Source organism: Arachis hypogaea, chromosome 17, assembly GCF_003086295.3.
Source record: "Arachis hypogaea cultivar Tifrunner chromosome 17, arahy.Tifrunner.gnm2.J5K5, whole genome shotgun sequence".
Taxonomy (NCBI): Eukaryota; Viridiplantae; Streptophyta; class Magnoliopsida; order Fabales; family Fabaceae; genus Arachis; species Arachis hypogaea.
Genome location: NC_092052.1, coordinates 29,364,071 through 29,389,240, shown reverse-complemented (window position 1 = coordinate 29,389,240; position 25,170 = coordinate 29,364,071). Strand labels below are relative to the sequence as shown.

General features: G+C 34.6%; 1 non-coding gene across 1 annotated transcript; it reads left to right on the top strand.

The window, feature by feature from the left end:
- Positions 1-23,283: 23,283 nt before the first annotated feature.
- LOC112768811 (small nucleolar RNA R71) lies at positions 23,284-23,391 on the top strand. Its single transcript, XR_003186198.1, has one exon. It is a non-coding gene; the product is annotated as a small nucleolar RNA R71 (small nucleolar RNA).
- Positions 23,392-25,170: the final 1,779 nt, after the last annotated feature.

Sequence of the window (25,170 nt, the reverse complement as noted above, 5' to 3'; positions counted from 1 at the left end):
ATCAGCAAATTCCAATTATCAATCAACAAAGGAGTTTGATAACTCAAGTGTCTCCAATTAATCAATTCAAGCTAAGAATATAAAAAGCTAAATTAAAATCATAAATATGAAATCTCTCAAATTGCATTAAATAAAGAAATCAAGTCTAACATGGAGTTCATAAACCAAATTGGGAAAAATAAATAAACTAAAATGATAGAATAAATAAAAGTAGAAGAGAAACTGAATTAAAGGAATATTGAACCTAGAACTGAGTAGAAATTGGAAGAAGAAATCCTAAATCCTAAAACCTAGAGAGAGGAGAGAGCCTCTCTCTAGAATCTACAACTAAAAATCTAAAATTATGTGTATGAAAGTTGTATCTACGAATGAATGGATTCCCCCACTTTATAGCCTCTAATCTGTGTTTTCTGGGCCAAAAACTGGGTCAGAAACAGCCCAAAAATCGCTGGGAGTGAATTCAAATACGCTGAAATTTTGCAGATGCGACGCGTGATGCATGCGTGCGTGTCTTCTATCTTCAGAGCAACTATGGCAAATTATATATCATTTCGAAGCCCCAGACGTTAGCTTTTCAACGCAACTAGAACTGCCTCATTTGAACCTCTGCAGCTCAGGTTATGGTCAGTTAAGTGCGAAGAGGTCAGGCTGGACAACTTAGCAATTCCTTCAATTTCTTGTATTCCTTCCACTTTTGCATGCTTCCTTTCCATCTTCCAAGCCATTCCTACCCTGTAAATCCTGAAATCACTTGACACACATATCAAGGCATCGAATGGTAATAAGGGATTAAACATAGCAAATTTAAGGCCAAAGAAGCATGTTTTTAATCATAGCACAAGATTAGGAAGGAAAATGTAAAACCATGCAATTAGTATGAATAAGTGTGCAAAGACTTGATAAAAACCACCCAATTGAGCACAAGATAAACCATAAAATAGTGGTTTGTCAATCTCCCCACACTTAAATATTAGCATGTCCTCATGCTAAGCTCAAGAGAAGCTATAAAGAAGTGAAGAGGAATGGTGAAACTTATGAAATGCAACCTAGCTATATGAATGCAACTATATGCTAAGATGTTTCTATCTACTTGGTTGAAAGTAAACAAGTTCTCCAAGACAAATATAAATCAGATTTCACTAATTCAAATCATACAGTAAAAGACAAGTAAACTTGTAAGAAGATAGCTCATGAAAGCAGGGAACATAGAATCAAGCATTGAACCCTCACTGGTAGTGTATATGCACTCAAATCTCTCAAGTGTCTAAGGTTAATTCACTCTACTCTTCTCTAGTCATGCTTTCTAAAACTTTGTTCTTCATCTAACCAATCAACAAAAATTTAGTATACCAATGCAAACATCATGAGGTCTTTTCAAGGTTGTAATGGGGCTAAGGTAAGGGTGAGGATATATGTATGACCAAGTGAGCTATAATATTAATCTTTGACTAACCTAAGCTCTTACCTAACACATACACACATTTTATGTAACTTTAAAATCATGCCTAGCTACCCATAATTCCCACTTTTGTATCACATACTCATGTACTAAATATTCCTTTAATTTTTTCCACATATGCATTGATCTTTTATTAAACTTAACATTGAGGTAATTTTTTCCCCTTATTTAATTACTTATTTATTTGAATGTTTTTTTGTAAACATGAAAGCAAACATAACTTTACCAATGCACATAGGTTTTTAAATAATATTTTTTTCTGGTCTCACATGAGTAGGTACCCAAATTCCCAAAATATTTTTCAATAAAATTCAACACTTTCCTATCAACCCAAGTTCCCACGGTTCTCCACACTTAATTGATACACAATCTCTATCTTAAGCTAACCAAAGATTCAAATTGGGGTAATTAATTATTTTTCCGCTTAAGGCTAGTGATGTGGTAAAGTATAGAATAAATGGGATTAAAAGGCTCAAGGTGGCTAACAAAGGTGATTGAAAGGGTAGGCTATTTGGGATAAGTGAGGTAACAAATAATGGCCTCAATCATATGCAAGCATGTAAATATACTAAACAGTGGACATATAGAATGGAACAAAATATAGATTACAATCATAGAGAAGGAAACACACAAGAATAAAATATTATGGTTAAATAATGTAACCATGTAATTAAGCTCAAATCTCACAGGTTGTGTGTTCTTAGCTCAAAAATCATGTTCCAATTTACAATCTTCAAACAAGTTTAACAAAAAGGTTTTAATTTAAATTAGTGAAATACAATAAAAAAGTTCTTGAAAAGAACTTATCACTCCAACCAAGTAGTGGTAAAATATGCACAAAATCAAGCAACATACAACCAAACATGCAAATGCAACAACTAATTTAACAAGGAAAATTAAACATTGGTGTTAAGATAGGAAGTAACTAACCCACGGGAGTCGGTATCGACCTCCCCACACTTAAAGATTGCACCGTCCTCGGTGCATGCTCAGATGTGCAAGTGGACGGGTGGCTCCAACTGACGCTTTTCTCTCCAAAGAATGTGCAGATGGACTTGTTTGTTGCCCCATGTAAACGTCTTCCGGTTCTCTTCCCGGTGGCCATCCTGAAAGAAGAGAAAAGGGAAGAAAAGTAACCAAAAAATAAAGATAGAAAACAAATAAAATATGGTTGGGTTAATGCCAAATAATGAGGGTCTCAATTACATGGTAGCTACAACATGCAAGTGAAAAAATAGTAGAAGCACATGGCAAATCAAGAGTGCAAAAATTTGCAACAAAGGGGAAGAGATAGTGGGTAATGAAAGACAATCTAAATTCATATCAATGCACAAGGAATATAAGTATCATAAAAGATTAGCATTGACTTAAATAATATTACCCAACAGTGTAAAACAAGTCACTAAGCACAAAAATAATTCAAAAAAAGATGCAACGGTTGAATAAGAACATGTAACACCAATGGAAAAATAATAAACTTAGAAAAAGGAAAAAATGCACAAAATTAAAATGCAATGAATGAAAGTATGCAAATACAATAAGAAAAATAGAATAAAAGTGAAGAGGGATGAGAAGTTAAAGGGATGAAGAAGAAGAAAGCAAGAAAGGAGGAAGAAAGAAGGAGAAAAGATAGAAGAAGAGAGAAAGGAATGAAAAACGGGATGTGACGCACGCGTGCGCGTGAAAACTGTATCAGCCATGTGACGCGTATGCGTCGACCACACTTACGCGTGGTTGGTCTGAGAGCGAAAGGACATGCACGCGTCAGGGATGCATACGCGTGGGTGATGTTGTGCCTCTAGCACAGTGCCAGCTCCAGACCATCACAACTCTCTGTTCAGCACGCTTTTACGCCGATTTCCATGCCCACGCGTATGCGTCGCTGACGCTTACGCGTGAGTCGAACTTTTTGTAGGGGGCGCGTACACGTGGTATGGCTTGTGCGCCACGCACCCCTCCCGCGCGTCTCTCGCGCAACTCTCTGTTCATTGGCGCATATAAATACGACGCGCGCGCGTCGTGGACGCTTGCGCGTCGATCCCCTCCCCCCCCCCCTTTTTTTTAAATGCATGAATAATGCAGAATGCAGATTATTATGCAGAAATTATGAATAACACTGATGAAAATAAAATAAAATACAACTAAGAATAAAAATGAAAGATCATACCATGGTGGGTTGTCTCCCACCTAACACTTTTAGTTAAAGTCCTTAAGTTGGACATTTGGTGAACTCCATGTCATGGTGACTTATGCTTGAACTCATACAGGAATCCCCACCAGTGTTTGTAATTCTAATAGCCTCCGGGGTCCCACATTAGTTGCATAAAGCCTTCAAGCATGTTAAAGCAAGTGACAAGGCCCCAAGAGTGTTGATTGCTAGAATGAATTCCGGGGTCCCAAACCTTGCTTTTGCACCCATCTTCTTGTTGATCATCATTTTTCCATTTGGGTGGTGAGCAATCAGAATTCTCACTGTGACATCCAAACAACTTTCTAGATCCATTCAATTGAGAATTATACCAACCTTTGTACTTCAATTTGGAGCATGCAACCATATTGAACCTTGCATGACAATTCCTACCACTAACCATCTCCCTCTTACTCTTATAGCCACAAAGAGCTCTAAGTTGCCCATCCGTCTCAAGCAAATCATATTCAAGTGGGCTAATTAAGCTTAGAGATGAAAGATTTACCCACTTGAATGAAGGAATGGATGGTGATGGTTTTGGGGGAGAGGTCTCCAACAACTTTGGCAAGGTGATTTCCAGCTCCATTCCCTTGAGCTCTTCCTTGACAACTTCCGCCTCTTTTCAAGCTTCTTCAATTTCAACCTCTTCCTCTTGGTAACTTTCTTCCAATTCAATCTCTTCTTCATTACTTACCAAGGGCATGGGAGGTTGTGCCTCTTCTTCTATAATCTCCATCTAAAAAATTGGGAAACTGACACGGAGTTCATAAACCAAATTGGGAAAATAAATAAACTAGAATGATAGAATAAATAAAAGTAGAAGAGAAACTAAATTAAAGGAACATTGAACCTGGAACTGAGTAGAAATTGGAAGAAGAAATCCTAAATCCTAAAACCTAGAGAGAATGAATGGATTCTCCCACTTTATAGCCTCTAGAATCTACATCTAAAAACCTAAAATTATGTGTATGAAAGTTGTATCTACGAATGAATGGATTCCTCCACTTTATAGCCTCTAATATGTGTTTTCTAGGCCGAAAACTGGGTCAGAAACAGCCCAGAAATCGCTGGGGGTGAATTCAAATACGCTGAAATTTTGCAGATGCGACGCGTGTGCGTGATGCACGCGTGTGCATCGCCTATCTTCAAGGAAACTATGGCAAAGTATATATCATTTCGAAGCCCCAGATGTTAGCTTTCCAACGCAACTGGAACCGCCTCATTTGGATCTCTGTAGCTCAAGTTATGATCAGTTAAGTGCGAAAAAGTCAGGCTGGACAGCTTAGCAATTCCTTCAATTTCTTGTATTCCTTCCATTTTTGCATGCTTTTTTTCCATCTTCCAAGCCATTCCTACCCTGTAAACCCTGAAATCACTTGACAGACATATCAAGGCATCGAATGGTAATAAGAGGGGATTAAACATAGCAAATTTAAGGCCAAAGAAGCATGTTTTTTTATCATAGCACAATATTAGGAAGGAAAATGTAAAACCATTCAATTAGTATGAATAAGTGTGCAAAGACTTGATAAAACTACTCAATTGAGCACAAGATAAACCATTTATTAAAACATATAAAGTATATTGCATAAATTCTATAATAAAAGATAAAATAACACTAATTTAATAAACTGTATATGCTTAGACTACTATACAATAATGCTCATTTTTTTCTATCTCTAACATGTATTAAAACTTACATTTATTAAAATTATAAGATAAATATGAATTATAAAAATCAATATGCATATAAATATTAAAAATAAAGAGCTAACTTACTCGTTTATTAGATGACCCATAATGTGCATTGTAAATTCGGCGTAATTAACAAATAATTAGCCAATAAATTAATTATTAATCCAAGAAATTAGAAAATAGAATTTTATAGTTTAATGAGAAAAAATTTATTAAAACATGAATTTTGACATTAATTTTAAAGAATTTGGCCCAAAATTGGACCGAACGGGCCGAATCAGGCAAACCGGGTGTAAACCGGGCCCAAGGGCCCAATCCAAAACACTTAAACAATGAGCATCAGCTCATTTTCTCTTCGTTAGCATCTGAAGAATGCTGAACACAAGAGGGAAGAAGGAGGTAAGCTTCCAACCCTAACCCCAACTTCAAATCCATATATCTTCCAACTCCGAGCTCCAATCCCCGCACCATTTGCGGCCACGCATTCACCGCGTCGAGCTCTAGAAAGCCTAGTACTCAATTTGGTAAGGAAGTCACATCTTCAGTTTCAATTCTCTCCTCCCTAATTTCGAAAATTCAATGTTGTGAGGTGTTGAGATTTTTTATTCTTTGATGTTTTACCATCCAATTAGCTTGAGAAATTAGCGGGTTTTTGTTGACTTGAGGCACGGGTAAGGTAAGGACCCTCAAACCCTAGTGAATCCCTTAATTATATGAGTTTAGATATTGAAATTTGGTATATGAATGTGATAATATATGTTAGGTAGTGTATATGTGAATTTGGAACTCATTTGAAGAGATTGGAAGCTTGATTGAGCCTTGGGTGCTAAGGTTTTGGTGTTGGAGGCTTGTGTTCTTGCCAATTTGGGGTGCCTTTGGCTTTGGAGAGAAATCGGCTAAGGTATGATTTTGGTTTCTCGTATGTAATATATAATGTCTTGTGAAAACTTAGGCTAGACGACCATAGGATAAGATGAATCATATGTTGGTGCACATTTGGTAGTTTTGATTATTGAATTATGTGTTGTTTGATGTGGGTATTAGGTATGTTGGTTGTTAAATGGATGTGAAGAATGTTTGATGAAATAATGATTATTTTGAATAACAATGATATATTGATGACTGAGTATAGATGTGGTATTGAATGTAAATAGTTGGGGGTGGAATTAGGGAATTTGTGTGGGAGTGCTATAATATGAATGTGAAATCATAAGATGTGTTTTGGTATGCTTTGGTGTTGTTTTAAGGCTTGGAGTGTTGGTAATGAGTTATGATTTTGGTGAAATAGTGGTTGGAAGAGTTTTGTGAAAAACTAAATTTTTTGCCAAACTTCAGCGAGCCATAACTTGGCTTCTGGACCTCCAAACTTTTCCAAAATTCTTTTATATGAAAATTAGGTCCGTGAAGTTTATGTCGTTCGAAGAACACATAGTTATCAGAATCGAATCGATGATCGAATCGATCAAGTTACTAGTTTATTGGTTTATTGGTTCAACCGATAAATTACTGGTTGAACCGGTAAAACCGATTCTATGTAAATAAAAAATATAAAATAATAAAAAATTCAGTAATGTGACAATTAGGTCGTTGAAGTTTTCGACTTTGGATTAATTTGCCCTTAAAAAAATAAAATATCAATTTAATCCTCCACAATAACAAACAGTAGACACGTTATGTCCATCTATCAATTTATCATGTAAAATTTAACGGTGATGCTTATATATATCATTAATTACTGTGACATATTTATTTATAAAAGATTGTTATGTAGATAACAATTTTTAGAGAGAAACTTCACCTGTTTTAATAGGATTCGTAATAAATAGAGAGCAGATGAGAAATATTATATAAAAATTCAAAAGATAATGAATGCTTTATTATCCAAAACTACATCATTTCATGCTTATGTGACAGCAACGAGACATATATCATTGTAAATAATGAAATACATGAGTAATTTCATTTTGTTTCGCACTATCTATTGATAGAAGGATATACATGTCCACTGTTTAGTATTGTGGAGGACATAATTAATACCTTTTTTCTTCAAGGAATAATTAGTCCTAAGTCAAAATTCTCAGACTAAATTGTCATTTTACTCTAAAAACTTTAAAATAAATATCTTCACTAATATTTTAATATGTAAATATAAATATTAGAAATATTTAATACTTACGTTAATAATTGTATAAATCATAAAGAATTATAAATAAAAAAAGTGATTGTAAAACTAAAATTAAACTAAATAAATATAAAATAAATCAATTATGTATGTATATAATATATATAATAATTAGCATATATATTAACAAAGGAACAGCTAGCCCAGCGGCAAGCATGCATGAATGCAGTTAGTGGACATGAGTTTGAATCTCGAACCGTTCAGTTCTTGACGGTTTAATTGCACCTTCGATCAAAACTTTCAACCGAACCGGACATATCACTGGTTCATCAGTTTTTCGATCGAACCGGCCGGTCTGGTTTGGTTCTTACAACTATGGGAGAACGGATGAAAAATAATGTTTAACGAAAGAGTTATGCTCGTCGAAAGTTGGGGATGTAAAATGTGAAATCTGGATTTTAACAGCTTTTCAAGGAAAATGAAGGGGGCACGTACGTGAGCTTATAGCTGTGTACGCGGCCATTCGCCTCTATCCCGTGCGCTCACGTATGTGGGCAAGTGCCATGTACGCAGCATGGGAAAATGGGGCACTCGCATACGTGGGAACACGGCTGCTTACGTGGACAAGGGGTGCGTACGCGAGTTGGGAAAAAATATCACATCCGCGTATGAGGGACATGGTTCATGTACGTGGGGCCCTGCTTTTCAGTGAATTGAGCTTTTGTGTTTTAAACATGATTATAAACCTCTAAATCTCTATTTTTAATCTTTTAGACCCTAAATATTAGTTTTAAGTATAGTGAAGGGAATAAGCTATGAAAAGGGGGTAACTTGGAGGTGAAAAAGCTTAAGACATGATGAATTATGATGGGGAAGTGCAGAAATAAGATGTATATATATGATAAATATGGCCCTAATGAATGATTTTGCATGAGTATAAATGAATATGAATGATAACGTGGCTTATGCACTTCTTTTATCTGAGATACAAGTTTCCCTGGATAAATGCAGTGGCTTGCCAACACGTTCTCTAGGTCGAGACTCGATACTCTATTGACCTTAGGTTGCAAGATGTGGCCGGGTACTTTAACTCCTCGGAAATTTCCCCAATGAGCTGAAATTAAATATGAATGAGAAAAAGCTATGCATAGACTCTTGGGGATGCGCGCACAGGGGACTGTCCAGGGTATAGCAGTCGGACATGTCGGGTTGGCTTTATAACTGACAGATGAGACTCATCAGCCATAGGACAGGCATACATCATATGCATATGCTTGTTTTGTTTGCTTGTGCATTAATTGAGTTTGCCTATGTGAATCAATATGCTATTTGTCATACTTGTTACCTGCATTAACTGCACTCTAACTGTGTTTGCCTTCTCTCTTTTATTTGTCTGTGTGACTCTATTGGTGTTCTGGAGGATTTCGGAGGAAGGAGAAAGATTTTAGAGGGGTTTGGTTAAAGTTTGGCTAAGTTTAAGAACCTTAGAGAACCACCCTATTTATGGTTTCCATTTTAAATCGTTAAGTTTTATAATATGAGTGTTGGAGTTCTAGGATCGTCTCTGGCTTTCCTGGGACCTTATATCTTATGTATGTGGCACCTTTACCATGATGAGAACCCCCGATTCTCATTCCATATGGCTATTTGTGTTTTTCAGATGTAGGTCGAGAGACACCCCGTTAGGCGTCTGGAGTTCCTGTCACCGCGGAGTTGGGACTTTACCTTTTGGGATTATTTTGATATATATATATATATATATATATATATATATATATATGAATTGTGTAGATTTCTCTTTATTATGTTTAGCTCTTGTGCCTCATTGAGGTTGTATGGAGAACTAGGATTCTTTTTTGAGTATTTTGGGACTTGGTTTGTATATATACATATATGTATTCTCTAGTTTAGCCTTCGCTTCACAGGTTGAGTTCGGAGCTTGAATATTTGTTATCCTTGACCCTCCACTCTTATATATATATGTTTGTATGTATGTATGTATGTATGTATGCTTTCTTCGTACGCAAGTAAACTTTATTTCTGAGCGTTGCGCTTTAATTATTACACGATTTTGTTTTAACCATCCTTCAAGGCTCCTCAGATATTATATTCTTTTGATTATATTATTATGTACATTTTATTTTAGAGGTTGTAATGCCATACCACCTATATTTTACAACTTAAGCATAAAGTTTTGTATGGTAGGGTGTTACATGCATGTCTTCATTCAATCAAGTAATATACGTAGTGTGCGTGATTATTTGATTTGTTAATCCTTTCTTCCCTTTTGTTTCTCATTTTCTCTACTAAATCCTTTCTTTCCCTTTTCATCCCAAAACTTCCTTTCCCACACCTACTTTGGTACAAACAATTTACCTTCTTTCCTTCATCATTGGAGCCATTACTTGCAAATATATAGCCAAAATTCAATTATATTTTCGCAATCATGGACAGCGAAGATACATATTCAAATTGATCTCATTTTTACTATCTAGGAATGCGAAAATGTGGTAAAAAATGTGATACATTTTCGTAGGTACAACATGCGAAAACATGTTATATTCTAATTTCAATTTAAATTAGTAAATAACATATTTAAATTAAAAAAACATATATTCGAATATTACATAAAATATACAATAAGAGGTGTTTCTTTATTAACTAATGATACAATCTAATCATAATAGTAGAATCAACATAATATCAAAATAAATCAATATAAAATTGTAACAAGATATTATTCCTAGATGTTATATTATTATTCTTTAATAATATTATTAATATATTCTGACATCATTTATTTATTATATAATTTTAACTATAATGATAAATTAATGTAGAGAAAAAATTACCTTTTCATGGTGTCAGGGAATTACATTAACAGAAAGGACTTTGCTAGGTAGACAATGGTTTTTGTGAACAATGTGAACAATGAGTTTTAAAATTGGTCCAATAAAATAAAAACACACTACACCCCCCAAATTACCCACCTAAATCTTAATATTAGGATAACCATCCACACACTTAGTAAATTGAACATCCAATAAATCCATTGTTTACATTGTTTAATATTTTCATTGTCTACCTATATTTTTCTAACAAAAATATACAATAAAGGAAAGAAGTTAATTTCAATCAATAAGTCAATAAATTTTATAAAATATATTTCTCCATTCTAAGAAAAAAATCTCGATTAGATACATTTTAATTACACTTGACAATTTATTTATAAATTTTGTTTATAATTCTTCTACGTTTCTCATAAGTTAAGTCAAATTGTTTGCTGTAAGACAAGTATAAATATCATGAAATCAGTTGGGATTTTCAGTAATCTTTTAATACTATGTGTTCGCTAAATTATTTTAGCACTAATAATGGCTCATTTCTCTCAATATGCTAAGAGCCACTGCTTAATTTCATATATTTCTAAACATCATATATATGTATAGAAGAAATGGTGATAGTAAGCTTAAGAAAAGAGATTCATCAATATCAACTCAATAAAGTACCAAAAATTCTCTCTTATATTGGAGGTAAGTAGTGGTGTTCTTCTCTGTTAGCTTACCTTTTGGCTTATGTTTTATTCACAATAGGTTTTATGGACAAATTTTTTCTTCTCAAGGTCATGAGTAAAAGTTGAACTAACACAATTTATACTATTTTTCTTTTAATTTAAGGTATTCTCTGAAAAAAAATTATGGATGATAATTGCATAATTTATCGCAAAATATACATCTATTAATAGGTAATATTGTCTAAAAATATGATGAATTATTTTCAAGTATATATAATTCATAGAAAATAATGAGAATATATTATTTAAAAGTTAAAATTTGAATTGATATATATTTCTATTTATTTTGGATAATTTTAGGTGTAATCCAATAAAGTTTGAAAAATGAATGCTTTGATCAAGTATCTTGTATGAAGATCAAGATCAAGAAGACTTTTAAGAAGATTGAAAGAAGATCGATACGAAAGATAGTATGTGATATTTGCCAACAAGATAAAAGATATCTACGAGCGGGTGTACTAGGCTATCTTAAAATAAATTTGTACTTCTTTCAATGTTCAAACTTTTTACAACTTAAGCTACATTTGTTACTTGACTCCTCTGTCTATACGTATAGGAAGTGAATCCTTTGAAGAAGTATTTTTGGTGTTCCTTGAATCAATGATAGATCGGTTTCTTTGTCCCTCTTTCTTCTGTTGTGATATTGTATATTCTAGATCATGATCATTTAATAAATTCAGTTATGATTCAAATAACCACAAAAATTTATATATTTAAATCTTGCTGGAAAAAAGGAGATACATTTCTAACCTCATTAGATAGTGTTCTATAAAGTAACAATTGCGGCTCCTCATCATTCAAACTTTTAATAATAAAAAACATAAACTATGTTGGTTACCTTAACTTTTGTTTATGAAAACAACAAGAAATAATATTGCTAGTATCATATATATTGTGAAGGTAACAATAAAACATCCATACAGGTATAACCTTATTTAAAAGAAGGAGAAGACGACTTACATTCATTAGCACAGTAGAATATTTTAGTACTTTATTGACTTGATGATGAATGTTTTTTGTAATGCTTATTATCCACATTTCTACGTATGATGTAAAAAAATATATAAAATTAATTAATGAATATTGGCACAGCATGAAAAAGGAACTACTTAGCCTAAAACAATTTAGAGAACACATAGTAAGATTATTATTATTAACAAATTACATTGAATCCTAACTATTATCTATGATATTTATACTTGATTTCCAGCAAAAAAGAAAAAAAAACTTGTTATCATGAAAGAGAAATTAAAAATTCAAAAACTGCTATGATGGATATGATTCATCCTTTCCAATCTTTCATCCGTTTTTGTCTCGTACCTATAAGTCCACCATGCAATTTTTCAAAGACTTAATCTTTTTTTTATTAATACTACATGATCAAAAAAGTTTATCCTATTTTTTGTCAACACCCACATATTAAAGATATTTTTATACTCAATTTTTAAATCCTAAATCATAATTTTAATAATATAAAAATAAAATGCTAGCTAATATTAATAAAAATATTAGTCCAATATTTCTCTTTTTCTTTAAAAATCTATAAATTCTTCACAAAAATCTTTCGGACTTATTTATCCTATTACTATGCATTTTTAGTTAAAATCAAGATGAATCTAAGCAAGATTTTTTTTCTTGAATGGAGCAACGACTTCTGTAAAATTTATTATAAATGATAATTAAGTTGAATAATAAAATTTATTTATTTATTTTCATTAATTTCTTCCCTTCATATTATATATATGAGTTAATGTTAAATAATACATATATTGATCTCATTAATTACTTCTTTATCTGTAGTCAATAATTGTTAGCAAGAAATAAATTCTCATAAATGAGATTTTATTTCCATATTAGAGACTCTAAATAATTTTATATGATTAAGGTATTTCTAATTAAATACTTTTAGGGTGTTTTAAAACTATGATATATTCCTAAGAATATATTTTGGAAACTAAATGAATGGTGGTAAGGTTAGATTTAAAACTCTTTTCAAATATTAGAAACAAAATTAAATTAAATCAAATTAAACATTAATGGGTCACCAAAAAAAAAATTAAACATTAATGGTAATTTTTAAATTCTTTTCAAATGCTAAAAACAAAAAACACATATTTTATCATATTCATCATAATATAGTGATCCTAATAATATAATATATAAAGTATTTTTTTGTCCCAAAAATTTTAAAATATTCAAAAATATTTTTATTTTTAATAATTTTATCCTTAATATATAAAATAAATTTCAATTTCATTTTTACTATCTAAATCCTTTTTATATTCCAATTTTACCATTGTTTTCTTCTTCACTTTTTGTTTACTACAAAAAATTAGGTCGAAACCATTGAACTTACGTTGGATTCTGTATAATTATTCAATGATAATATATTACTGTTAGTCAACATCTCTCAAAAATAAGCTAGGCAAAAAAATTGTTACCATCGAATTAATTAGACGGAAAATATCACCAGGATTGACAAAACTATTTAACAATTACGTCATATTAAATCTATAAGTAATTATCGTCGAATATCTTTGTTAGTAATTTCTACCGTAATTATTAGATAATTTTTATTTTAAAAATTGAAATAATTAATTACGTACAAAATTTTTTCTTTGTAAATTTGAAGGTAATGTCCAGGTTATGAAAAAATTAATTTCCATAATCAATATTTATTCACCATTAAACATAATCGAAACTAAATTTTATTTTTAATTAAAATGACAAATGAAGATGTCAATTATTTTTTATGTCAAATTAAATTTATGAAATAAAAGAAATGTCAAATAACAAAGTACTAAACAAAATAAAAGAAATGTCGAATAAGAAAGTATGAAAAGAAATTCTAGCTTTGGGTCCTCAAAACTATCGTGGTCTCCCTCCTTGTTGTCCTTCTCTTCTTGCGTCAACGGTAGTGCAACGTATAATAACCCAAGATTCACAATTTTTTTTCTTGATGATAGGAATGATATCATATTCTCCTACATTTATCAATCAAAATCACCCATACATCGGTTGGAGAGGAAAGAAAAACATGTCTTATAAGGATGTGGATATTTCGCCCTTGTGTACGCGTTTTGATGGTGAATATGAGGGATCTCTACTCTCAAGAACAAAACCGTGAGATACAAAATGCTAAATTAAAAATATCTACAAGAGGATGGGCTAAGTTGTTGCATAGTTTAAGAGCACCTTTTGGGCATACTCTGGGAGTCTTTACATGCTAAATTAGGTTATCTAAGTGATATATATGGCATGAATGTTCATGAATATGCATTTGGAACTTTGAAGTACTAGACTTGTGATATTGAGACTGATCAACTTGATATCACTTGTTGGTGTGAACTGGGACCCCATGTAAACTCGTGGACACAGTCGCGGGCGAGGTAGAGGTAGAATAGGTAATGCAAACCCTGGAATGGCGGGTAACGACCCTGTGGACTTTATGGCTGCCCTGGGAAACATGGTTGTGGCTATGCAGGTGACAGTGGAAGCGTTGGAAAATCAAATAAATAATGGGAATGGGAATAACGGTTAAGAGGGGCCGATGACACTTGCTACTTTTCTGAAGGTGCATCCTCCGACCTTTAGAGGGACCACGAACCCTACAGAGGCCGATAACGGGCTCCAAGCAATGGAGTGGGCTTTGCAAGCTCAACGGGTTCCCGAAGAACAATGGGTGGAGTTTGGGACCTGCAAGTTATAGGGTGAAGCTCAATACTGGTGACAGGGAACATGACATATTCTATAACTATATGGCCCTGTAATGTCTTGGGAAGTGTTTCAGATGGAGTTCAATAGGAAATACTTTCCTAGTTCAGTTAGAAACACTAAGGAGCTTGAGCTGCTGCAGTTAAAACAGGGTCAGATGTCTGTTGCTGAGTACACTAAAAAATTTGAAGAACTGTGCCGGTTTTCCCAAATCTGCCAAGGTGAACCAAAAAATTTTGCTGAATGAAAATGTATAAAGTACGAGGGAGGACTTCGAAGTGATATTCTGAGCTCCGTTGGGCCGATGGAGATTAGGGTTTTTTCTGAACTTGTGAATAAGAATCGAGTCGTGGAAGAGTGTGTAAGGAAGGCAGTAGTGGAGAAAAGAGAGCCAAAGGATGCCTTTCCAGAGAACCAAGGGGTAGGACTTTTAAGCGTGGAGGCTTTGTACCACAACAGAATCAAGGTCAGAACAACTTCCGCAGGCCTAATAACAATGATAATCGAGGGAGAAGGTTTGGGAAGAAGCCATAGAATGAGCCGAGTTGTCCGAGGTGCGGGAGTTATCATCCTGGAGTTCCGTGCAGAGCTGGATTAGGTGTGTGCTACTATTGTGGATGAGCCGGACATATGGCCTGGAATTGTTCGAAGAAGAAAACGTATGAAGCCGAAGCCGAGAGATCTCAACAACCAGGATGAGTGTTCACTACATCTGCTGCAAGTGCCGAGGGATCCGAGACACTGAGTAGAGGTAACTGTGAAATAGCTGGTAAAATTTTAAATGCTTTATTTGATTCTCGAGAGACACATTCATTCATAATATTCGAGAAGGCTAGTGAGTTAGGATTGAAGATGGTTGTGTTAGGTTATGATTTGAAGGTGCATAACTCTACTTCTAAAGCCATTCTGACTAGATTAGACTATCCACAAGTTTCGTTTCGAGTTAAACAGCGAGATTTTGTCTATGATCTGATTTGTTTGCCGATGACTGGTCTTGATCTCATCTTGGAATTGGATTAGTTGTCTAAGAATTGTGTTTTGCTTGACTGTTCTAAAAGGTCATTTCATTTCATGTCGGAAGGGTCAGAAGGACCGGTTGTAGCGAAAGGTTATTGATAAACTGAAGATTGATGGTTTAGAATTCACAATAAATTCTCGTTGCAAGTATAGTTTCTAAACCAAGCAATAATCTTTCCATACAAAAACTTGTTTGTCACTTAAGCAAACCCAATAAAAATAAATAACCAAAGTATTTAAACCTCGGATCGTCTTCTCAAGGAATTGCAGGGCAGTATGATTTATTATTGGTTATGGAAAAAGGTGTATTTTTGGGTTTTTGAAATAGGGAACAAGTAATTTAAATGGCAAGAAAAATAAATTAATAATTATAAAGAAAACTCTTGGCAAGGTATGAGAACTGGGAATCCTATCCTAGTTATCCTTATCAGGTGTGATGAGAATTGAATTTTTGCTCCCACTTAGTTAACCCTTACTAAACAAAGGTAAGTCAAGTGGACTAATCAATTTGATTCCTCGGTCCTAGTCAACTCCTATGGAAAGACTAGCTTTAGAGGGATCCAAATCAATCAGCAATCCTAATTTCCAATCAACTGCTGAGTCTGATAACTCAAGTGTTACCAATTACTTAACCAAAGCCAAAAGGAAAAATAAATCTAAATTAAATTGAAAGCATCATAAATAGAATAAAAAATCATAAATCCAAAATACCTCTAATAATATTAAGTAGAATATTCAAATCTTTGACATGAAAAGGTTCATAAGCTAAATTGGAACATTAACAAGTAAAACATTGGAATAAATAAAAGTAGAAGAGAAACATTAATTAAAGGAACATTGAACCTGTGATTGAAGAGAAGTAGCCTAATCATAATAGAAATCCTAAATCCTAATCCTAATCCTAAATCCTAAGAGAGATGAGAGAACCTCTTTCCCTCTAAAAGTACATTTAAAACCTAAAATTATGTATTATGAATGTTGTATATCGTCCTCTTTTGATTCCTCCATTCTCTGGCTTATATTCTGTGTTTTTGACTTGGATTTGGGCCGAAAAAGGGTCCAGAAATTACTGGGGACGTTTTCTGCAGATTTTTGTACGTGGCGTCTGTCACGCGTTTGCGTGGTTCACGCGTTCGCGTGGTTTTGAGTTCTTTCTTGTCACGCGTACGCGTTGGTCATGGGTCCGCATCATTTGCGTTTTGCTCAAGGCACGCGTCCCCGTCAGTCACGCGTTTGTGTCGATGCCATTTCGCGCTAGGCACGCGTCCGCGTCATCCATGCGTACGCGTCACTGCCTTTTCTTCAAAACTCCATTTTTGTGCTTTCCTTCCATTTTGTATGTTTCCTTTCTGTCCTGTAAGCCATTCCTACCCTATGAAGCCTGAAAATACTTAACACACAAATCACGACATCGAATGGTAATAAAGGATAATTAAAATTAATATCTTTAAAGCATAGGAAACATGTTTTTCATATATATCATAAAATAAGGAAGGGAAAGTAAAACCATGCAATTCATATGAATAAGTGGGTGAAGAATTGATAAAAACACTCAATTTGAGCACAAGATGAATCATAAAATAGGGGTTTATCAACCTCCCCACACTTAAACAATAGCATGTCCTCATGCTAAATCCAAGAGAAAGGGTAAAGTTAGAATGGTGGAATCTTATGCAATGCAATCTATTCTAAATGCAAACTACCTAAATGAATCATGCAATTCTAATTATTATCCACCTATATATATAGAGCTTACATGTGGTTAATTTGATTCATATTTTCAAGGAATCATATAGCCAAGCCTATATCATGTTAAAGCACTTTCACAACTGAGTTGGGTTAAAATATTTCACAAACTTGCAAGACAGTTAAATAATTAAATCTGGATATATGGAGATGAGCTATTGAACCTGGTGCACGAAATCATGATCGTTCATTCCTTGGTAACGATGCCAAAAACTTAATACGCACGTTCATAATCTTAATTCTTTATCACAACTTCGCACAACTAACCAGCAAGTGCACTGGGTAGTCCAAGTAATAAACCTTACGTGAGTAAGGGTCGATCCCACGGAGATTGTTGGCTTGAAGCAAGCTATGGTCACCTTGTAGATCTCAGTCAGGCGGATTCAAATGGTTATAGAGTTTTAATAATTAAAAGATAAATAAAACGTAAAATAGGATAGAGATACTTATGTAATTCATTGGTGAGAATTTCAGATAAGCGTATGGAGATGCTTAGTTCCTTTTGAATCTCTGCTTTCCTACTGCCTTCATCCAATCCTCCATACTCCTTTCTATGGCAAGCTGTATGTTGGGCATCACCGTTGTCAATGGCTACTTCCCGTCCTCTCAGTGAAAATGATCCAAAATGCGCTGTCACCGCACGGCTAATCATCTGTCGGTTCTTGATCATACTGGAATAGGATTTAGTAATTCTTTTGCGTCTATCACTACGCCCAGCACTCGCGAGTTTGAAGCTCGTCATAGCCATCCCTTTCCAGACCCTACTCGGAATACCACAGACAAGGTTTAGACTTTCCGGATCTCAAGAATGGCCGCCAATAATTCTAGCCTATACCACAAAGACTCTGATCTCACGATCAGGAGACTAAGAGATACACATTCAATCTTGTTTGCATGTAGAACGGAAGTGGTTGTCAGGCACGCGTTCATAGGTGAGAATGGTGATGAGTGTCACATAATCATCACATTCATCATGTTCTTCTGTGCGAATGAATATCTTAGAGAAGAAATAGGCTTGAATTGAATAGAAAAACAATAGTACTTTGCATTAATTCATGAGGAACAGCAGAGCTCCACACCTTAATCTATGGTGTGTAGAAACTCTACCGTTGAAAATACATAAGAACAAGGTCTAGGCATGGCCGAATGGCCAGCCCCCTAAACATGATCAAGAGATCAAAAGTGATACAAGGATAGTCTCAAAAATGATCCAAAGATTCGAAGGTTTAAAAACAATAGTAAAAAGTTCTATTTATACTAAACTAGTTACTAGGGTTTACAGAGATAAGTAAATGATGTAGAAATCCACTTCTGGGCCCACTTGGTGTGTGCTTAGGCTGAGCATTGAGCTTTCATGTGTAGAGACTCTTTTTGGAGTTAAACTCCAGGTTGTAGCCTGTTTCTGGCGTTTAACTCCAGAATAGGGCAGAGAGTTGGCGTTGAACGCGAACTTGCGTCATCTAAACTCGGGAAAAGTATGGACTATTATATAATATGGAAAAGCCCTGGATGTCTACTTTCCAACGCAATTAAGAGCGCGCCATTTGAACTCTTGTAGCTCCAAAAAATCCACTTTGAGTGTAGGGAGGTCAGAATCCAACAGCATCTACAGTCCTTCTTCAGCCTCTGAATCTGATTTTTGCTCAAGTCCCTCATTTTCAGCCAGAAATTACCTGAAATCACAGAAAAACATACAAACTCATAGTAAAGTCCAGAAATGTGATTTTTATTTAAAAACTAATAAAAATATACTAAAAACTAACTAAATCATACTAAAAACTATGTAAAAATAATGCCAAAAAGCGTATAAATTATCCGCTCATCACAACACCAAACTTAAATTGTTGCTTGTCCCCAAGCAACTGAAAATCAAATAGGATAAAAAGAAGACAATATACTATAGATTCCAAAATATCAATGAAAATTAGCTCCAATCAGATGAGCGGGACTAGTAGCTTTTTGCCTCTGAACAGTTTTGGCATCTCACTTTATCCCTTGAAGTTCAGAATGATTGGTATCTATGGGAACTCAGAATTCAGATAGTGTTATTGATTCTCCTAGTTCAGTATGTTGATTCTTGAACATAGCTACTTTATGAGTCTTGGCCGTGGCCCTAAGCACTTTGTTTTCCAGTATTACCACCGGATACATAAATGCCACAGACACATAAATGGGTGAACCTTTTCAGATTTTGACTCACCTTTGCTAGAGTCCCCAATTAGAGGTGTCCAGGGTTCTTAAGCACACTCTTCTTTTTTCTTTGGACCTCGACTTTAACCGCCCAGTCTCAAGTTTTCACTTGACACCTTCACGCCACAAGCACATGGTTAGGGACAGCTTGGTTTAGCCGCTTAGGCCAGGATTTTATTCCTTTAGGCCCTCCTATCCATTAATGCTCAAAGCCTTGGATCCTTTTTACCCTTGCCTTTTGGTTTAAAGAGTTTTTGGCTTTTTCTGCTTGCTTTTTCTTTTTCTTTTTTTTTTTTGCCATTTTTCTTTTCTCTTTTTTTTTTCACAAGCTTTTGTATTCACTGCTTTTTCTTGCGTCAAGAATCACTTTTATGTTTTTTTAGATTATCAATAACATTTCTCCTTTTCATCATTCTTTCAAGAGCCAACATATTTAACATTCATAAACAACAATATCAAAAGACATATACACTGTTCAAGCATTCATTCAGAAAATAAAAAGTATTGTCACCACATCAAAATAATTAAACTAATTTCAAGGATGAATTCGAAATTCATGTACTTCTTGTTCTTTTGTAATTAAAGCATTTTTCATTTAAGAAAAGTGATGGATTCATAGGACATTCATAGCTTTAAGACATAGACACTTAAATACTAATGATCATGTAATAAGACACAAACATAAACATAAAGCATAGTAAACGAAAAACAGAGAAAAATAAATAGACAAAGAGATTAAGGAACGGGTCCACCTTAGTGAGGGTGGCGTCTTCCTCTTCTTGAAGAACCAATGGTGCTCTTGAGCTCCTCTATGTCTCTTCCTTGTCTTTGTTGCTCCTCCCTCATAGCTCTTTGATCTTCTCTAATCTCATGGAGAATGATGGAGTGCTCTTGGTGTTCCATCCTTAGTTGTCCCATGTTGGAACTTAATTCTCCTAGGGAGGTGTTGATTTGCTCCCAATAGTTTTGTGGAGGGAAGTGCATCCCTTGAGGCATCTCAGGGATTTCATGGTGAGAAATTTCCTCATGCTCTTGTTGAGGTCCATGATCTCTTGTTGTGCAGTCAAATGCTCTACTACTGAGCTATGGACCCTTGAGATGAATCTCTCCATCTCCCACGACTCAGAGGTGGAAGCTTTTACCTTCCCTTTCCTCTTACTTGAGGTTTCTCTGGCCTTAGGTGCCATTGATGGTTATGGAAAAACAAAAAGCAATGCTTTTACCACACCAAACTTAAAAGGTTGCTCGTCCCTGAGCAAAAGAAGAAAGAAAGTAATAGAAGAAGAAGAAAATGGAGGAGATGGAGGGAGAAGGTGTATTCAGCCAAGTGGGAGGAGTGGTGGTTGTAATGTGTGAAAATGGAGTAGTGTTGAGGGTATATATATAGGTGGGGTTTATGGGGAAGAGTGGATGGATGTGAGTGGTTAAGGGTATTTGGGGAAAAGGTATGAAAAGGTGTGAAGAGGAGAGAATAAGAGGTGGGGTAGGTGGGGATCTTGTGGGGTCCACAGATCCAGTGGGGTCAAGGACTTAGCATCCCTGCTCCAATTAGGCATGCAAAACGCCCTTAGAATGCATGTCTGGCGTTAAACGCCAGCTTGCTGCTTGTTTCTGGCGTTTAACGCCAATTCCATGCTCTGTTCTGGTGTTAAACGCCAGTTTGGTGCTTGTTTCTGGCGTTTAACGCCAGCTTGATGCTTCTTTCTGGCGTTAAACGCCAGTTTGATGCTTCTTACTGGCGTTTAAATGCCAGTAAGCTCTTCCTCCAGGGTGAGCTATTTTTAATGCTGTTTTTCATTCTGTTTTTGATTTTTCAGTAGTTTTTGTGACTTTAGATGATCATCAACCTAAAGAAAACATAAAATAGCAATGGAAAATAAATAGATATAATTAAATAACATTGGGTTGCCTCCCAACAAGCGCTTCTTTAATGTCAATAGCTTGACAGTGAGCTCTCATGGAGCCTCACAGATGTTCAGAGAATTATTGGGACCTCCCAACACTAAACTTAGAGTTTGACTGTGGGGGCTTTGGTTGACTCTGTAGTGAAAAAACCTTTTCATGCTTCCTCTCCATGGTTACAAAAAGAGATCCTTGAGTGTTAAATACAATGTAGTCCTCATTCAGTTGAAGGACTAATTCTCCTCTGTCCACATCAATCACAGCTTTTGCTATGGCTAGGAAGGGTCTTCCAAGGATGATGGATTCATCCTCATCCTTCCCAGTGTCTAGGATTATGAAATCAGCAGGGATGTAAAGGCCTTTAACCTTTACTAACAAGTCCTCTACTAATCCATAAGCCTGTTTCATTGATTTGTCTGCCATCTCTAGTGAGATTCTTGCAGCTTGTACCTCAAAGATTCCCAGTTTCTCCATTACAGAGAGTGGCATGAGGTTTATCCCTGACCCAAGGTCACACAGAGCCTTCTCAAAGGTCATGGTGCCTATGGTACAAGGTATGAAGAACTTTTCGGGATCCGATTTCTTCTGAGGCAATGTCTGCTTTATCAATGCACTGAGTTCATTGGAGAACAAGGGGGGTTCATCCTCCCAAGTATCATTACCAAATAAACTGGCATTCAACTTCATGATGGCTCCTAGATATTTAGCAACCTGCTCTTCACTGATGTCTTCATCCTCTTCAGAGGAAGAATAGTCATCAGTAAAAGGAGGTTCAATAGAATCTCTATGGTCTCTAGATGAGCTTCAGATTCCTTTGGTTCCTCAAAGGAAAACTCCTTATTGGTCAGTGAACGTCTCAGGAGGTCTTCCTCACTAGGATTCACGTCCTTCTCCTCCTCTCTGGGTTCGTCCACACCAAGTAAGGTAATGGCCTTGCACTCTCTTTTTGGATTCTCTTCTGTATTGCTTGGGAGAGTACTAAGAGGAGTTTCAGTGACTCTTTTACTCAGCTGGCCCACTTGTGCCTCCAAATTTCTAATGGATGACCTTGTTTCATTCATGAAACTTAGAGTGGCCTTAGATAGATCAGAGACTATATTTGCTAAGCTAGATGGATTCTGCTCAAAATTTTCTATCTGTTGCTGAGTGGATGATGGAAAAGGCTTGCTATTGCTAAATCTATTTCTTCCACCATTATTAAAGCCTTGTTGAGGCTTTTGTTGATCCTTCCATGAGAAATTTGGATGATTTCTCCATGAGAGATTATAGGTGTTTCCATAGGGTTTTCCCATGTAATTCACCTCTGCTATTGCAGGGTTCTCAGGATCATAAGCTTCTTCTTCAGAAGATGCTTCTTTAGTACTGTTGGATGCAGCTTGCAATCCATTCAGACTCTGAGAAATCATATTGACTTGCTGAGTCAATATTTTATTCTGAGCCAATATGGCATTCAGAGTATCAATTTCAAGAACTCCCTTCCTCTGAGGCATCCTATTACTCATAGGATTCCTTTCAGAAGTGTACATGAACTGATTATTTGCAACCATGTCAATGAGTTCCTGAGCTTCTGCAAGCATTTTCTTTAGGTGAATGGATCCACCTGCAGAATGGTCCAATGACATCTTTGATAATTCAGACAGACCATCATAGAATATATCCAGGATGGTCCATTCTAAAAGCATGTCAGAAGGACACTTTTTGGTCAGTTGCTTGTATCTCTCCCAAGCTTCATAGAGGGATTCACCTTCTTTCTGTTTGAAGGTTTGAACATCCACTCTAAGCTTGCTAAGCTTTTGAGGAGGAAAGAACTTGGCTAAGAAAGCCGTGACCAGCTTATCCCAAGAGTTCAGGCTATCTTTAGGTTGAGAGTCCAACCATATTCTAGCTTTGTCTCTTACATCAAATGGGAAAAGCATAAGCCTGTAGACCTCGGGATCAACCCCATTGGTCTTAACAGTATCACAGATCTGCAAGAATTCAGTTAAGAACTGAAAAGGATCTTCTGATGGAAGTCCATGAAACTTGCAATTCTGTTGCACCAGAGAAACTAATTGAGGCTTTAGCTCAAAATTGTTTGCTCCAATGGCAGAGATTGAGATGCTTCTTCCATGCAAGTTAGAATTTGGTGCAGTAAAGTCACCAAGCATCTTCCTTGCATCTCCACCATTGTTATTATTTTCGGCCAAGTCTCTTTCTTTTTCAAAAATTTCTGTCAGATTTTCTCCAGAGAGTTGTGCTTTAGCTTCCCTTAGCTTCCTCTTCAGAGTCCTTTCAGGTTCAGGATCAGCTTCAACAAGAATGTTCTTATCCTTGTTCCTACTCATATGAAAAAGAAGAGAACAGAAAAGAAAATATGGAATCCTCTATGTCACAGTATAGAGATTCTTTATGTGAGTATAAGAAGAGAAGAATAGAAGAAGGAAAAGATAAAAATTTGAACACAGAGGAGAAGAGTGGATTCGAATTGTTGAGTAGAAGAGAAGTGTTAGTAGATAAATAAAAAATTAGAAGGAGATGAGAGAGGGAAGAATTCAAAAATTAAATAAAATAAAATAAAAATATTTTTGTTTTTAATTTAAAATTAAAATTAAAATTCGAAAATTTTAAGAAGAAAAATGAAATTAAATTAAATTAAAATTTAAAACAATTAGTTAATTAAAAGGAATTTTGAAAAAGAGGTTAGTGATTTTCGAAGATTAGAGAGAGAGACTTAGTTAGGTGGTTTTGAAAAAAATAAGAATCAAACAAGATAAGATTAATTGAAAAAAAAGATTTGAAAATCAATTTTGAAAAGATAAGAAGTCAGATAAGAAGTTAGAAAAGATTTTGAAATTGATTTTGAAAAAGATGTGATTGAAATTTATTTTGAAACAAATTTGAAAAAGAAATTAAAAAAGATTTGATTTTGAAAATTAAAGTTGATTACTTGACTAATAAGAAACAAAAAGATATGATTTTAAAATTTAAAGATTGAACCTTTCTTACTAGGCAAGTAACAAACTTAAAATTTTTGAATGAATCACATTAATTGTTAGCATTAATTTCGAAAATATGAAATAGAAATAAGAAAAAGATTTTGAAAATAAATTTTGAAAATTTTGAAATTATGAAAGAAAAAATGAAAAAGATTTGATTTTTGAAAAAGATTTGAAAAAGATAGAATTTTTAAATTGAAAATTTGACTTGACTCATAAGAAACAATTAAATTTAAAACTTTTTGACTAAATCAAACCAAATTTTCAAAAATTTATGAGAGAATAAGGGAAAGATATTTTTTTGATTTTTGAATTTTTAATGAAGAAAGAGAAAAACACAAAAAATGACACAAAACATGAAAATTATGAATCAAAACAACTAATGCGTGCAAGAACACTTTGAATGTCAAGATGAACACCAAGAACACTTTGAATGTCAAGTTGAACATCAAGAACATATTTTTGAAAATTTTTAAGAAAAGAAAAATATGCAAGACACCAAACTTAAAAATTTTTATTCTCTAGACACTAATAATTCAAGAATGCATATGAAAAACAAGAAAAGACACAAAACATGAAAATGCAAAG